Here is a 17,410-nt window from a genome sequence, read left to right on the forward strand (position 1 = left end):
ATGACACGCCAATTGGTATGCCGTTATTGGCATGTTATCAAGACGCACACTCGCTTTTCAGCGTGTTTATCAACGCCGTTTGTCTTCCATTGACTGCCGTCTGCTGTATAGAGTGTAGATATACACGCGGATAGCTCAAAATGCGTATAGATAACACGCCACTTGGCTTTAGGAAAGTGGCGTGTATGTTTACGCAAAGTCATGATGCCATGTTGAGAAGGTATTCACAAAAATGTTTAAAAGAAACAGAGGCAAAAACAAAAATAACTATCTGAAGAAAAAAAAAAATATTATTTACTGCAGAACTATTCTATCCATCCTCCTACATCTTAACAGTGCCCAGTCCCTCACTGCTAAGAGGACATAATGATGCCAAAGCTGTTTTTACCATCCCTGATTGAACAGCTGATCTACCCCAACATCACAGGCAAAACAGAAACCTCTTTCAACAGATCAAAACCCTGTGAAACAAACAAAATAAAACAGAAATTTAACCAGAGTGTGTTAATCATATAACCTGATTGAGAATTTATCAGATTAACTGGAACACTGGACTGAAATGTTAATGTTGGGGAAAAGGGCCCAGCGAAAAGAAAGAAAAGCAATCGTTTCACAAAGTACAAGAGGAAATCAGGTCATATTGGGTGCTACCAAGACACTACAGCTGACACTTCCAGACTGCTTTCTCATCCCTATGTGCAGCAACAGTCAGATAGCGATCAAATGGCTTCATAAGAATGCAAACGACTTGGCAACAGCTGGGTTAGAAAGTTTGGCACGGCAGCGTAGATAGAAAAATACATCCTTTATTCAATGTTGCGGCAGAGAAAAATCTCCCAACATAATCACACCGCAACGTTAAGTGTCTCTGACAGGGCACGCGCCGCCGTTCACAGGCATTATTCTAAGCCTGAGGTTTTATATTCTGCGAGACAAGCTCAACCTTGCATTATGAGACATAAAAAGCTGGGTGTGCATGAGGGAAGGGGAGCCAGATTTAGTAGTAGTGGCTATACGCACCGACTCTGGCAGCAGCATCACCTCGACAGCAAGGCAACATAACAATGGAGTCCTAAGGGCACTCAATACCATCAATGGTCTATTTGTGTTTACATATGGGAGGAGAATGGGAATGATCGTTCACATTGATCCTTTCTACGCTAAATATTTTTAGAAAGCCATCGATTTAATCGGCTGGTATGTTCTGGGAAGCATTAACGGAGGAATGTGACGGTGTCTGAGTGTTTATACATTAGTGGAAATATACAATAAAATGTCTGTGTGTCAGACTGCAGTGTGGGAATGAACAGTTACAACTGAATAACAGAGTTCTTGCAATGTGTTCTAACCAATGCTAAATATATAGAGCATCAGAGTGACCCTGTATTGATCTGCCTCCTGTGATTGCATTTTCGCATTTTTGCATAGTTACGCATCTCTCGCGATCTTCTGTGCTGTTCAATGGAGGCGGCACATTGGTCCTACAGGTAGTGTCACAGCAGCACACCAAATCAAAAAGCCAGCACACCCAGTGTCCATATTTCTACACACCGCAAGGGCTACCAAACACAATACACGCAGACAGTAGGTTTAATCAATCTTTCTAGCACTGTACACATGAAAGCATCCAGACAAATGTGAAAACAAATGTGAATGCACACAACACCTCAACAACACCATTTTTCTAAAAGTTGATGCTAAGAAATTGATCTCTGTGTGGTTAATATATTGTTGCCTTTTTAATGAAACTATAGCAAATTAGCACTACCTAACATTAAAATGCAAAAGCAATGTATTCACTTCTACAATCTACCAAAGAGGCAAATGCACAGATTCTAATTGCACAGACTTAACTGAAAGCACAGCGCGTGCTGTGTGTAATCTTTCTGGAAAACTGTGGGGTGCCGATTTAGCAGATATCCTGGGAGATATGCATTGCCACAGCTAATCATACTGCAGGCGAGTTTTGTACCTAAAATCAAAGTGGTTCATGTTCAATGGGTTTCAAAACATCAAAGTATTTACTTTTAAGAAAGAAAAAAAGGACAACTAGCTCTTTTTATTATTATTATTATTATTATTATTATTACAGGGCTACTGGAACTCTTATATAAAAGGCTTATGTGCCAAATGTTAATGCAAAAGAAAAAACACCATATTTTCAATTTGTGATACAGAATGCATATCTCACAATTTAAGGACGTAGAAGTTTCATCGACAGCCACAGTTATGCACTTATAAGCTAAACAGTAAACACCAGGCATATAATGCACTGCAGAACAATGGCTCTAACGCATAAATATTACATTGTTTTGTCCTGGCTTTCAACCGTTTATGGTGGCACGCTACAATTCATTGTTTGATTATGCCTCAATGACCAGAAGCCATTTGTGTGACAAAATACTATATATATTAATATGCTTATGATGGGCCAAAAGGGATCAACACATTTGAATAACACCCCCTAAAAATAATGTATTCAGCATCTTTGAAGTGCGCAAGCTATAAAGCTGGTTAGATAAGGAAGTCCAGGACAGAGCTTTTCTCATGCCTGCTTTGTGAGTCTACTTACATCAATATACCAAAGACAATGCTGTCCTTGCACTTCTGTCAACAAATTTTTTTTAGAGATTCAGACTAAATAAAATGCCATCGACATGCAGACTATTCAGCCTTGTCTTGGTGTAACAAGCCCACGGCTTCAGCATTTCTGGAACAAGAACTGAAATAGAAAATGGTGACTGATGGGGATACACATGTTGCGATTGACTATTTACAACATTTTACAATTTAAAATCAGTCACCCCAGACACTTTTAAAATGGTATGCATATCATATAGTCTCTGGTCTTGTTAGGTATATTCACAAGCAGTTCTCACAGCTTGACATGATGATATGATGGGGGCGAGATGGTGGAACATTTAGTGCCTCACTGGAAGATGCTCCAAAATGTCTGTTGAGTAAAAGAGGCTAGAGATGTCAAGAGTTTTCTTTTTAATTCATGAACTTACCAGCAAGCTTAGCTGGTTAGCCTAGCTTGCTCTGCTGAATGAGAGGCAACGCCAATACTGCTTTTTTCTTCATATCCATTTTCTCACTAACAAATCCAACCACAACCAACAGTAGCCACTGCAGGACCCAAAAGTAGTCACTCCGTCACAGCGTGACGCATGAATGAAATCTGCCGTGCCACTTTCTGGTGCAATCTGGAAAAAACACTTATTCCTTGGCAATTCACCACACAGAGCTTTCAATTTTAGATTCAATGATGATTTTATCCAAGCATTAATATAAATGGTCTGAATTAGACAAGTTGCATTTCAAGTTGATTCAATATACAAATAAACCCAACATTTTAAACTGCAAACCACAGTAGGGATAGGATATAAAAAAATAAACAGCTGTAAAATCTGGAGTATGAGCATTGAGATACAAAACACGATACAGGCCAAGCATATGTCAATAACTTTGAATTAGCTCATACACTGGCACCTGGTTATGGCTGCAAACCTCATCTCAGATCGGTGTCGGAGAAATCACTTCTCCACCTTTTCTCATGCACTTGCGTCAGTTCTCCCTTGTTGGTTTGCTGATTGACTGAATCCTCACAATGCACACACATTTATGCAGACACACCTACACACACACCCACAAAACGTCATGCGATGCTCGGATGTGACACGATTAAGATGCACAGTCACATGAAACCTCACACACACAAACAAACTGCAAGACATCATCTTAATGTGAACACAATTTTAGTGAGGGGTAATGATTTCATCACGCCATCGCAGCAGCTCATTGGAATGCCTGTCAGATCCCAATCCATTTGCGGTGATGAACCCCAAAAGCGCCCGCGCGCACGCACGCACACACACACGCACACACACACACACACACACACACACACTTCTGTATTTATCGAACATATCATTTGTGAGGAGTATCATGTGAGAGGAAGTCTGGCAGCTTGATTCATGGCCAGATATTCACAGGGATCGTTTTAGTAGACAGCTATTGGTCTGACCCCGCCCCCCCCCCTCTCCAGCAAACCCACACACACCCAAGAGAAGCACAATGTACATCTCTGAGCAGTTGTAAAACTGTAGAGTCGTAATGTTCCCCAGCCTTGGGGGCTTATTAGGAGGCATAAAAGCTGCATGCTACCTTCATTCATATTCTCCATAAACACCCTGCCACATCTCTTTTTTTTTGCCGCTTTCCGACTCTGGGCAGTTGGAAAATATAAGTGTCTGCGCCACTGTTTTGTGCTGCATGATTGATTTGCAAAATAGGGCTGTACTCGAAATGTATCTGAATAAGGCTAGGATTTGCCTCTGTGTGTAAGTGCAAATTGCAGTGTCAGATCTCCGCGTGGATGTTGTTTGTCAGGCGTAAACTCAGCATGCCGGCAATTTTTATTCCTCTCTTTACACAGATGTCTGTATAATCTGCAAAAATAGGAGCTGTCGTTGATTTTCGTCGAGGAGAGACCAAGGACTGGGCAAACTGACATTTCCAAACTTTACAAAAAAAAAGTCTGAGATAATTTTCAGTTATAAGAATAGAATTATTCATTCCCCTACACCGTGCAAAAGTTCAGCATGGAACAAATCCACTGCAGCTCAAGTGCAGACAATCACAGGGGCCAGTGTGCCATTGTGGGAATCAGATTTTGAGGGGAGTATTATCAGGGTTTGAAAACATGCCCAGGACACTGAGATCACACCTCTTATCTGCGTGCGGTGTTATTGAAAACGGCCTCTTTCCCGATTCAAATCAAACGGTTGGTTCAACTTAGAACTAGGTCGCTCGCATTACATGACAGGCAGAGAGGAGGTAGAGGCAGTTTGTGTATGTGGGTGCGTGTTGTGAGTTTCTAATGTGAGAGATGCAGGGAAAGAAATAGAGGTAAAAATGGAGGATATGAGAAATGGAGTTAAAAATAGGGAGTAGGGTTGGAGAGAAAGTGAGTCTATTGTGTAGGGAAATGAGCTACTCTAAAGCTACAAGTGATTTGCCCCTCCCCTTTGCCGCTGTCCCCCGTCTCCCTCCTGATCCTCGCAGCACAGGAACATCTGGCTTTAAAGCAGCCCAATAAAAGGGCCACTGGGAGGCGAGGAGGGAGCACGAGAAAAGGTGTAAGAGAATGTGTGAAGGATAGATAAGATAGCGGAGAGATGAAGCGATACAGAGGCAGCGGAAAAGACAGTGAGACTGTAAGAGTGCTTGGAGGCGGTCATAACTGCAGAACTGGGCCCCTTCAAATGACATCCTTTGCCAAATCATATTTCACACGTGGCGACAAAGGGCACACCACATTTAGAGCACTCCATCCCCTGCAGGGATGGCAATGGCACTCTGGGTTCTGATTCTCGTTCTCCCCCCCCCCAAAAAAATGGCCACTCACCATGTGTCTACATTTACAGTGTGTAATAAAAGATCATGACAGCACCCACAAGCAAAAGTACTTGTAGCTTGACAATAATTCAAACGGAAGTGCATTTGCATGTTTATGAAAAGGTGATAGAAAAGGTTTTAAAGTCCGAACAGTCCATGTTATACAAACTGTGGGGAGAGACCCACTTCAAATTTAAGTTTTAACTACTTTTTCCTCTGCAGAACACAGTGTTCTTTATGTAAATTCATATAATCTACTACTAGTTAAACTGAACATAGCCATATAAGCATAGTAGCTTTAAATACTTATATATATATATACATATATATACACACATATATATATATATACACACACACACACACACACACACACACACACACATACATACATACATACATACATACATACATATATATATATATATATATATATATATATATATATATATATATATATATATATATATATATATATATATAGTATTTAAAGCTACTATGCTTACACACACACACACACACACACATATATACACACTAGAAACAGACCTCTATATTATATACTAGAAAAACTATGATAAAATATTATCACATTGATAGTTTTTAGTCAGTCTCTCCAGCACTACATAATGGCACTTGCCCATCAAAATGACATGGTTTTAAGAGAGAAATGGCCTCATTGCCTTCCTTTGCTGCAGTACAACTGTGTGCAAGACCAAAATGCCTTGTAAAAAACATGGAGTCGATGGTAGTGGCTAGGCTGTGCAGCTGAATGACAGGTATTTTTGACAGCTACCTGTCAAGCAGGTGGAGTGTCGCACTCAAGTCACACTGTGATCATTGTCATTTGCAATGACGAGCAGGTTTATGTAAGGTTTTGTAGGTAAACCAAGCAGGTTGCCGTCAAGAATTCAAACTGATGTAAGGTCACTGATTCAATAATCTCTCAGAGAAAAACCACCACAGAAAATGTAGAATGAGTCTAGATAAGCTTTGAAAAAGATGAAAAGATGACAGTATCCACGAAACTGCAGTAAGTATATGACATCTAGTTGTTTTTTTCCCCCAATTGCATCACGCGCCTTGAAATCCAACCGGCAGGAAGCAACAGATTCCATTTGCATTGGTGATCTGTGCCTCAGCAATCCCTGCTTCCAAAGTAGGTCAGCAAAAATCGGCGCCTCCGAAAATAATAACAAAAGGTGAGTCCCCTCGCTCTCTCAGGGGTGAATGCTCCGCTTTCGTGCGACTCAGACGCTTTCACTGCGAAATGTGCCGTATCAGCACTCTCCAAATCTGTAGGCATTATACTAGGGCATATAAGGAACAATATTGCAATCAGTATGCGAAGGCGCTCAGCAGCTATTGTAAAAATGTTAACAAGACAATAGTGTATACACACACACACTGTAAATATGCAGAGTTTTGTTAGAAGGCACTGGAGTTGAAATTGTAATGATGTCAGTGTGTGACGGGGGCTGCCGCGAAGACTGAGTGTGCCGCTATAGCCTCATCCTTTCTCATCAGTGTGTTTTCCCAACCCGAAAAGTGAGTTGGAAAACACAGTCTATTCCTTTGGGGGATTGGGGTCGGGGGGAGGGTGTAGCTTTGAGCAAAGTGCACTTCATCTACAAGAGTAAGTCAGGGCACTGTATATCACCTCAGCCCAGGAATTACACACTAACACACACACACACACACACACACACAGTATGTCCTCTCTTCACACAGAAATATACCATGCTCTCACACACACACACGCACACACACACACGCACACACACACAGTTTGAACAGTACATGCTATGTCCAGAGACCGAGCTTCATGCACAGTTAATGTCTCTGCTGTCCAGATGATTAACGTTACCCGATACACATTCCCAAACGTTGCCCAAATTCCACTCTCCTCCCGCCTCACCTTCTGCGTTGAGCTCACTCCTGGGCTTTAGGTAAAAATAGCCGCTCCATCCTGTTCCTCTCTGCCGTCACACAACCTGCTGTGCCTCCGCTGGGATATCAGACCTGGGCAGAATTGATTTTATTGAGAGAAAGGCTTACAGCTACAAGGCTATTTGTTCTCTTTGATAACGCAAAATGGAGAAAACAAGCGCATTGTGCTGAACAGATAATCATAACACCAAACCATCTGAGAAGTAATGTGAGGTAGCAGTTTAGATTCAACACCATGGAAACATTGCAGATTAAAGGTAAGGCTGTTTGTTAACTTGGTAAAATGCAACTTCCTCATAATAGCAATAACTTTTTGCTAACATTAGCTTGTTGCTAGCTTGGCACAAATGAACAGAACGTTAATACTACAATGTAGTTCAGGATAACGACTACATGGGTTACATTCAAATTAATTCTAACAAAAAACATGTTAGTTCCAATTAGTTTTTTGAAAAAGTGACAACCCTGTTCTTCCTGGAGAACACTTGCTAACACAATTCTGATGTAGACCTACAGAAGGGGATGAGGGACAAACATAATGTGAGGCTTCAGCAATCTGAGCTAGGCTAATTAAGTGGGTGTGTTTCAAAGTTCTGGTCTTTGTACAATGAAATTCCCTCTTTGTGCTACTATTCCTAATCTGCAGCTCAGCAGAAAATAAGAGGGAAAAGAGGGTATATTATACTAAAAACACTGCAACTTAGTACTTCATATTTTTTCATAGAACAAAGACTGTAGATGTGATCTGTGATCTCTTACACTAAAATTACATCAGGTGGTGCAAGGTATCAGCCAGTATGTAGGAGAAGAAAGACCAGTGCCTCTTTAAATGTACACATAGCATGTCAGTATTTAGTTACGAAAGACATATCCTTTACTGTAACAGTACAATCAATCAATCAATCAAACTATTTATATAGCACTTTACAGCAACCAGCAGGTATCCAAAGTGCTTAACATCGAAACCAAGAATAAAAACACATCATACAATAGAAAGAACATAGAAAACAGTAAAATCAGAAATAGTTACAAAGAAACAGAAGAATGAAATTGTCACACCACTGCAACCACTAATTCGACAACAGGCCCTGGCTCTGGTTTGGAGTTGTTGGGATATGCAGACGGGTGGGTTGACAGATTCTCATTGGGATCCGCAGTACAAGCATGTGTAATGGATAACAGAGCTTTAATTTTGAATAAAAAATGGAAATGTAGGGAGGGAAGGAAGAGGAGAGGGAGAAGTTATTTCTCTCTCCTCTCACTCCTCTATTATTGGGAGAGTAACCCCTGATTTGACATTAACAGTTTATGAACAGCATAATTGTATGTTATACTCATAGTGACCTGTTTGTTTTGTTCTGTTCTTTTGTGTTCTACTAAAAACCATATAAAACAATAAAAAATAAAAGTTGAAAAAAAAAATAATAAGGTGATGTATATCAAAGCTTGTTCCTTTCAGTTTTTTAAGGAGTCTTTCTGCCCCCAGTTGTCACAGATTGCTTAATGCAACTTCAAGAACTTACCTTTGACAAGTGATGCCACGCAGCTTTGGGAATGCTCCCAGAATCCATGGTTGCCATGTCAGTAATAGGACAGGATGTGAAGTTGTTGCCCATGGCCAGAATGCACACATTAGGAGTGAGTGGAATCTCTCCAGCATGGCATATCTCTTTATGTAATGCAATAGCATCTGCTGAAGGCGTTGACATAATCCCAGAACTAAGCTATGCGGCCAGCATGCCAACAAGTCCACAGACAAGGGATCTAAAATGTGAGTCTGCAACAAGCAGGCAAACGAGGAAAGAAAGAGAGAGAGAATAATTGTTGGTTAAAAGCTGTTGGTTCAGAAAAACGGTGCTTGTTGAAGATAGCTGCTTCAGTATACATGTATGCAAAACAACTAACTTTTATGCCATTTGATCCAGATTGCTTCAAACTTTCTCATTTATTTATAGTAACAATATAGAAATCTTGAATTGTGTTTACTAAACAGGGCTAAAGCCAACCTGTTTTGCTAAAACACTGCAACCCAAATGTTTGTCCTTAACTGCTCAGCATTTACAGACTGAGGGTATAATGATGCAAAACTTTTTTGAATTGAACCCCACAGTGAAAGCAGTAATTCAGGACCAAAAACTTCAATAAGTGATACATTTCCAATTAAGCCACAAAAATCTGCAAAACAGTACCTAGCCCTCTGTGCGGCTCCTCTCTGTGGAAAAAATAACATAAATACAACTTACTTAAAGGTCTTGTTCACGTCAGGGCTGTCTGCTCAGCTCTCAACCCATGTGTGAGATATGTCAAATCATGCTTTTGGAGACTTGCAAGTTAAATATGAACTTATGAAGGGAAACATTGGTTACAGGTCTGGAAGAGCTACAACTTCTTCTGCACAGAACCGGATGGTGTGTCCTATCAGCTGTGTTGTGTGCATGTGGGCATGTTGCCACTCTCCAATCAACGTTGATTGAATCCAGGTGCAAGTTTGTCCTTCCAAGTGTTACAGAGCTGAATCAATACCAATTCATCCACCAAATTTGTTCATGCTCGCAACAAAACTCTTGAATTACAGTATGTTGAGTTTTATACCCAAACGGTGTCAAAATTCACAGTGCAGACACAGTGCTGTGCTCACATATCTGTACAGGACACTGTGTGTCCTGCGTTGTCCTTAAGCAGTGAACGTTACATCCTGCTGTCCTTGTATCATGTTTCGGTATTCAATCCAGTGTGTGTGCCTGGCTGCACCAGTGTCACCCCAGAAAAAAATCCCTGCACTTTGTGGAACAAGTGATTCTGATGGTCTGCTATGAAATTAAAGTAAATGTCAGCAAACCTCCATCGGCCACTATGAATAAAAAAACAAACTTTTAGGAACAAGCATGCAACCAGAAGCTATCATGAAAAGCTTTCTTAGACAAATTACTCACAGCTATAACAATATTGCCTATGTCTATGCATAGCTGCTTTTCACAAACTGACATACATTATGACCATAGACAGCTCCTATCGTTCTTGGCAGTGTAATACAATTGTTTCTAATCTAACATAGTGAACCGGCTTGTAACATTTAAAAATAAGCATTCATGAAATGTAAAGACTTCCCACAAACTTCCCATTGTCCTATAACTTATTGCCCTGTCTCTCTTTAACAAGAAGCAGGCGTGCTTGAATGGAAGAACGGTTCTGTCCTTCACACTGTCTGATTTGCTTAGGAAAGGCGCTCACGTCTAATACTAATCTGAACGACAGCAGTGGAAATCTTGGCTCAGTTTCAGAGGCTAGATTGGGCCTGGCCCAATGACCTTCTCTTAGAGAACATGGAAAGTTTGCCGGCTCAATATGTCACAGCCAGCATGAGCTTAGAAAGAGAACAAGAAAGAAGTGATTAAATGGGTTAGATCCGTGGTTGGCTTTGGTAGATGTCAGGAGGAGTACAGCTCTGGTTGTACTATAAGATTATAGGAAATTGTATCAGGTTGAAACTCTCTCATCATGGATGCATCATACTTCACGGATCAGAGGAAAAAAAGAAGAGATTCTAATGCCAAAAATATTGAGGTTTGATTTTAGAGTTGATTGAGCAGTGTTTCCCATATTGAGCTCTGGAGCAGTTCATTTTGTAAGAGTGCAACAAGTCGGACACATCAGTTGAGATCAATAAAGCCAGCACATCATTATAATAAATGACAAAGATATCATTCTGTTAGGAGCCAGACTTTAGAAATTCCCTTTCATGCATCCTGCTGGATAAGAGCAGATCCCATCCACTGAAAACCAGTGCTTCACTGACATAAACAACTGATAATTCAGAAATGGGACATTTCTTAAGGCATAATTATAGCAACTGAAGTAAGTTTAAAGCAAATTACCCTCACAGGAAGTTGAAACAAAGTGTTAAAACAGGGTTAATTGAATTGTAAGCCTTGTCACAGAAGATTACCAAGTCCAAGAAACACCCATTTAATTGCGTTATTACCATGTGGATTAAGGCATGGGGTATTTTTGCCCAGTAATTATAGCTTGACTGTCCGTGCATTTTAATGCACTTTAGTCAGGATGATTTGGGCTGAAATGTTTGACAGTCCAAACAGAGGAAAGTTCCATTACAAAATTATCTGTAATGCTTGGGGATAACACTGGCATTTCAGCTGAAACGGTGCCCACTAAATAAGGATTAAAAGGATGTATGGTGATAATGAGTAATTAATTTGACAGGACATTGCCTTGACTTGATGCTATTTATGTATCAGAGGAGAAAATCAGAGAAGCCAAAATCAAAGAGAGTCAACACACTGTGGTCATTCTTTCCATTTCCAGGTTATATGTCAGCCATGGAAACTCTGCAACATGTAGCTCTTGTTCTCCTTCAATACCACTTCCAAATGTATTTTAAAAAAAAGAATCTTCATCCAGCCCTTAGCAGCCAAATGTTGGTTATATCACAAAGTATGTGTAAATTATTAATAAATTATTACTATTAGCCACGCTAGTGACATGGCTCTGTGGCTGGCAATGCTGGTCTGTCAGTTCACCACTTTGGTCCAGACTGAAATATCTGAAAAACTATTAGAGAGATTGCCATGAAATTTACTATATATATATATCCATGGTTCCCAGATGATGAATTCTAATAACTTTAGTGATCCCCTGACTTTTCCTCTTGTGCCACCAGCAGGTCAAAATCTTCACTTATCTTGTGAAAGATCTCTGGGACAAAAGTTGGTATGGACATTTATGGTTCCCAGATGACAAACCTTAATGATCACCTGGACCAAACACCTGCAGAACTAATGACATGCCCATCAGCCTTATCTTAGTACTTTATGTTAAGTGCTAATTATAAACACACTAAACTAAGATGGTGAATATGGTAAACATTATACCTGATAAACTTCAGCATAGTTGTACAGCCTCACAGAGCTGCTAGCGTGGCCGCAGATTCTTGTTAACTGACAGAAACACCTCTTTGCTCTCTTTTCCATTGCTGTACAATTGTTTTGCTTCTGTTGGTACTGGTGAACACAGTCATTTTTCAGATGGACTGTTATTAGAGAAGCTGTGGTCTTTAAATGGAGAGTTATTGTCACTGAAGGTGCATGTGCGCTTTGAAATGATAAGGAACACTGACAGCATCAACCCTCTTTTTTTAATACTTTATTGATCTCCTGTTGCTGTCCACCTTCTACACTCCATATGTTGGTCTGATCACAACAACAGCCTCTTTGGAGCTGCCAGGAATTCTGTCTGTTGCTCAAGGGCGCTACAGGGCAGATGCTTCCAGACACTGGAATTTGATCATGGCCCTCCAATTAAGCAGCGGTCTCCCTACTTTCTCCTACTTCTCACATTCATGATTTCAACAGCCAGGGAACCCAGGACGGTTACAGAATATCATTAGCCTAATGGACGGGAGCGCAGGATGGCAAGAATGAATGATTGCATTATGGTGCCATTTGCTGCAGTCTGTACATTGACATAAATAGTGCAAACAAACAATAACTGTCCACGTGCCCATTCTATTGTATTGTTATGGCTTGTGTGTGATACATGGGTTCAAGCTGGGGTCTGAAAGAGAGAGAGAGATGCTCTCTTCCACCCTTGTGTCGGAGTGAGTGGGTCGGGTGGGGGCTAAGTAGCTGGCAACTGGATTTAGACACAACTCCATGATCCGCTAGGACCACTCTGCAAAAAATACAAGGAGCAGATAAGAGAGACAGTAAGAGAGAGAATACATAGAGAGGGAGAGAGAGCACTCAGCTTTTCTCTCTTTCCAAGCCATCTTGTCAAGAATGCTTGAATGGAGCCATTATGAAGCCTACATCCAACTAGTATGGGACAGTTTAAATAAAAAGAACACAATCTAGATAGCTTGCTTTATACTTTCTAAAGCAATGGTTCCCAAACTGAGAGTTGGGACCCCCACGAGTGGCTGAGAGCTGAATTAAAGGGAGCGTGAGATAATTTCTGGAGTTGGAAATAAGAAAAGCTAACAACAACAAACAAAACTGTGTTTATTTTTTGTTTATTTCTGTGAAATACTGTGTATAGTGTTAACTTCTTCCGTCCTCAAAAATTGTTCAAATGAAATATAAATGTCTAAGAGGAAATAAATCTTTGATTAAACTGCTCACAACTCATTGCTTCATTTAAAGAGGTCATAAGCAAAAACGATGACTGCTAATGAACGATGGCATCGGTGAAGTATTTAAGAGGTGTTTACTTCTGTGTAACTATTAAGTCATTTTGTAATTCAGGTCTTGTGTTACTTTTTATTTGCAGTACTTGATGTTCTTCATCCAGTCTGTAGCAGACTGTAAATGACCTATTTGTAGGAAGGAAATAAGCATCTTTGATTTGTCAGTATTTTGAATGAAGTCATTAAGTAGTGAAGTTGTGGAAATTATGCTAATTGTTATTGATGCTACTCCATGATTGCCAAATTATAACCGATGATATGCTGCTCACATCATCCCATTTACATGTTGCTCTCCACACCGGCTCGTTAACAACGGCGCCGTGACGCCAGGCCAATCAGGATCCTCTCACACCACCTGCACACTCGGAGTCTTGCAGGGTGCCATCACAGCTTTGGCTCAAAGAGCGTCGTTGCAACCTTGTCACGTCGAGTCAGTCCCGCTCCGTCTCTTTCCTCTCTCCGTCTTCCTTTTTCGGTCAGGTGAAAAAGCCCAGCCGGGGACCTAACGCTCTCTGTCAGCTGGCTGTCCCTGCGGTCACAGTGGAGATTCATCTTTCTGCTGATGTCCCTTCTGTGTGGCAGAGAGTTGCCAGCCGCAGCATTCTTAAAGGCCTTCCATGGCTTCGAGGCACAGGAAGCAGGTAAACGTAAGCACGACAAGGCAACACTGATCTGCTAGTAAATGATCAAAAGGCCAAATTACCAAATGATTGCCTTCTGGATCTGACTTCTTAGCTAATCCATCAACAAAATCTATATGAACACACACACACACACACACACACCATTACAGATTCTAAAACACTGGAATCGTTTAGGTTTCCCTTTTTTGTTGTTCTAATTAATACGCCACGTCTTGGGCACACTTGAGGTAATTAACATTGTTTTTTGTCAGCAACACACAGCAGATGGTGATTGAAAATAGAGGGATGAGTCGCTCAATCAACCACCATTTGTCTGTAGCCATTAATTATCTAGCGAAGAATACATTCAGTCCCCAAAGTTGATAGTTTTGGGGGAAGAAGAATACTGTCCTTCTGTTCCTCATTACTCTTTAACAGCAGAAAGTGCTGAAACTAGAATGCCGGATAGGGAGATTGCGATTTTAATAGCACTGTCATTATCTTGGCCCATAAGGTGGCATACGATAAAAGGCTTGTCGGGGAAAAAAATGGCGCTAACAAAGAAGCGTTTCAATAAATGGAAGCCAAGCAATATCTAGTGGTTCATTCTGTTCTGATTCATCAAAGACCACTTTCAGAGATGATGGGGACAAAATGCACAGTTTCATTCAGCATAATGGGTCCAGGCACTGCAGCAGGAAATGTTTATTTTTTTTATCAGATGCCTATGGGTCCGGTAACCGATCATCCCCAGTTTGTATATGCAATCTGATTGGAATGGAAATGGAACAGCGTCTTGCCTGCAGCTATGACAGACACAGTCATGATATCATGATGTTTCAAGATTTCGTTTCTTCCTCCAGGTCTGGCAAAGTCTTGTTGGTTTTGCTTCATGTCAGCGCCTCATTCTACCTGGCAACACATATATTACTCACTCAGCTTATATGAAATAAAAAAAATAAAAGGCTACAGGAGGGACAGAGAGGAAGAAGGCAAGAGAGTGAAGAGTGTTAAGGAAAAACACAATTCATTTCACATATGTAAAGAATGTTATAGGGGCAGGACCAAATAAGCTATTTGCTTCCGCCTGCTCCTTCTCAAACTAATCCTTTTTTATTTTTTTGTTTTTTGTTAAATTCTGATTGTTTGTGTTTTATTTTGTGGTTTACATATATATATGGTTTTTTTTTGTTGCAACATTGTTGATTGTTAGAGATAAATAACAAAATGAAATGAAATGAAATGTTCGGGAGACTTTGATGAGTTACACAGGAGCATTTAATGAACACTCAACTGAGGAGAGAATTAAGCAGGCAGTACAGTTTAACCACAATGTGTTATTGTGTCATGCCATCCCAACTTCTAAAGTTCCTGTCTTCCTGAGGGTGTATTTATGATTTAAACTCATGCTGGAGGCGTTACGTTTAGCTGAACCTTCAAAGTAAACAAAGATATTGCGGGCGCCCAAATATCTCAACACAGACAAAATGTGTTATGTGATTACTCACCCTATGGCCTTGGCAAGGTGAGCAGCACTGCCTTATCATACAGTCATCTATGGAGGCACAAAGTTGAACTACTCTGCCTGGAAAGGTTATGAGGTTATGTTGGACATTGACCTGAAGGAGACCTGGGGTACCACTTTCTCAATTTACATAGCAAGAGTTCGTAAGTTAAATTCTGCTACAAAGAGGAGTTTGGGGGATTGAGCAAAAGAAAAACCTTGAAGGGACACTGGAGGTAAGAACTCAGCGACACAGCGTCACATGGCATCACTTCTTTGATGTTTTTTTGTCACCTGCAACACCCCCCTTATCCCCCGTCTAAAATCTTGTATTTATCTGCCAGCCTTGTAGTCAGAGATAATTAGTGTTACCTGACTTTAATTATTGTGATAGAACCGGAGACAAATGCTGTTGCTTTAATGTCAGTTGTTCTCTATCGATACAGAAGGGAAATGTGTACTCTTCTTGTGCTCGGCAGGGAATAAAAAAAAAAGTTCTTGATAGTAAATTACTGGTAGGATTGCTCATGTTCCACCCCACAGGCTTTAATTAACTAGTCTCAGGTAGTCTAATCTCATTATCGAAGAGTGCTTTTTCCACACCCTAACCTGCTTACATGATACTGAGACGGGCAGGAGAAGGATGGTATCCTCATATAAGAGCTGCCACAATTGTGCAGGATTTTCATTTTTAAGTTGCTCTCTACTGCCATCAAAATACTAACCATTTACACATTCTTGTCACATAGCTGGAAACAAAGGCTGAATAGTTGGTGCCATTTTCAGGATTTCAACAGCATCAGACACAGCAGCCACAGCTAGATGCCAAATAAAATACAGAGCTACACATCTCAGCGGCAACATCGCAGTGTTTGTCCCACAGAGAGCCCAGCCCCATCAAACCCCATTATCTGCAAGGCTACCACTTACTTCCAACTGGAGTAGAGATAGCTGCTTATCTAGTGGTTAATAATAAAAAAGACACATAACAGATAAAAAAAAGCCATCCTATCGTGATGGAAAGAGAGAGGTGGGAGAGGAAAAAGCCAACAGGGAGCAGAGAGATTTCCAGGGACAGTTTCATTCTGTGGAAAGGGCAAGCAGAAGGAGACCTCCCGCTGTAATGCGGCAGCCAAGCCGAAATGAAAGCCAGACGCTCTCTTCTCCGGGGCTAAACAGCGGCCTTAATAAAAAACACAATCAGACCCCCAACCTTAAAGTTTAATGCACATTCTTCCCATATTTCTCTTTGCACCAGTAAAAAAAAAGACATGGTGGAAGCTCCCGGTGTGATCCCGGCTCCTAGGCTAAGGTGTGTGTGTGTGTGTGTGTGTGTGTGTTAAAGAAAAGGGGGGTTGTTATAGTCATAATGAAGCCCCATTGAATATCAAGCACACCATCAACTCAACTATAGCTCTCCATCGCATTAATGAAATTGTTCCCCCCAACTTTTTAATTAACTTGCAGACTCATGGTGTGGAGTCAAGTTGTGGACACAGACAAAGACTACAGTGCTCTTTCCCAGGTGATATGAATATCAAGGAGAGAAGTTGCTCTGAATTAAGCTGAGTTTCTTTATTAGGGGAGAAACTTCAGAGAAAGACAGATGTGCTGAGGACGGGGTTGTGTCATTTTTCCTGCGTCAGTCAGCTTTCATTCAACACTTTTATATATCAGCACAGGAGGTAGGGAAGATGAATTTATTGTGAATCTACATTTACAACACACACT

At 40.7% G+C, this 17,410-nt stretch overlaps 1 long non-coding RNA gene across 2 annotated transcripts; it reads right to left on the reverse strand.

The window, feature by feature from the left end:
• Nucleotides 1-325: 325 nt before the first annotated feature.
• LOC116039938 lies at nucleotides 326-9,816 on the reverse strand. 2 transcript variants are annotated; one of them, XR_004895582.1, is made up of 4 exons: nucleotides 9,594-9,816; nucleotides 8,874-9,127; nucleotides 7,319-7,422; nucleotides 326-461 (listed from the first exon to the last, which is right to left on the reverse strand). It is a non-coding gene; the product is annotated as an uncharacterized LOC116039938 (long non-coding RNA). The 2 variants fall into 2 exon arrangements; XR_004102537.2 differs by lacking the exon at nucleotides 326-461 and adding an exon at nucleotides 3,312-3,636 and having other exon boundaries at nucleotides 9,594-9,815.
• Between the last annotated feature and the right edge of the window lie 7,594 nt (nucleotides 9,817-17,410).

Source organism: Sander lucioperca, chromosome 17 (assembly GCF_008315115.2).
Source record: "Sander lucioperca isolate FBNREF2018 chromosome 17, SLUC_FBN_1.2, whole genome shotgun sequence".
NCBI lineage: Eukaryota > Metazoa > Chordata > Actinopteri > Perciformes > Percidae > Sander > Sander lucioperca.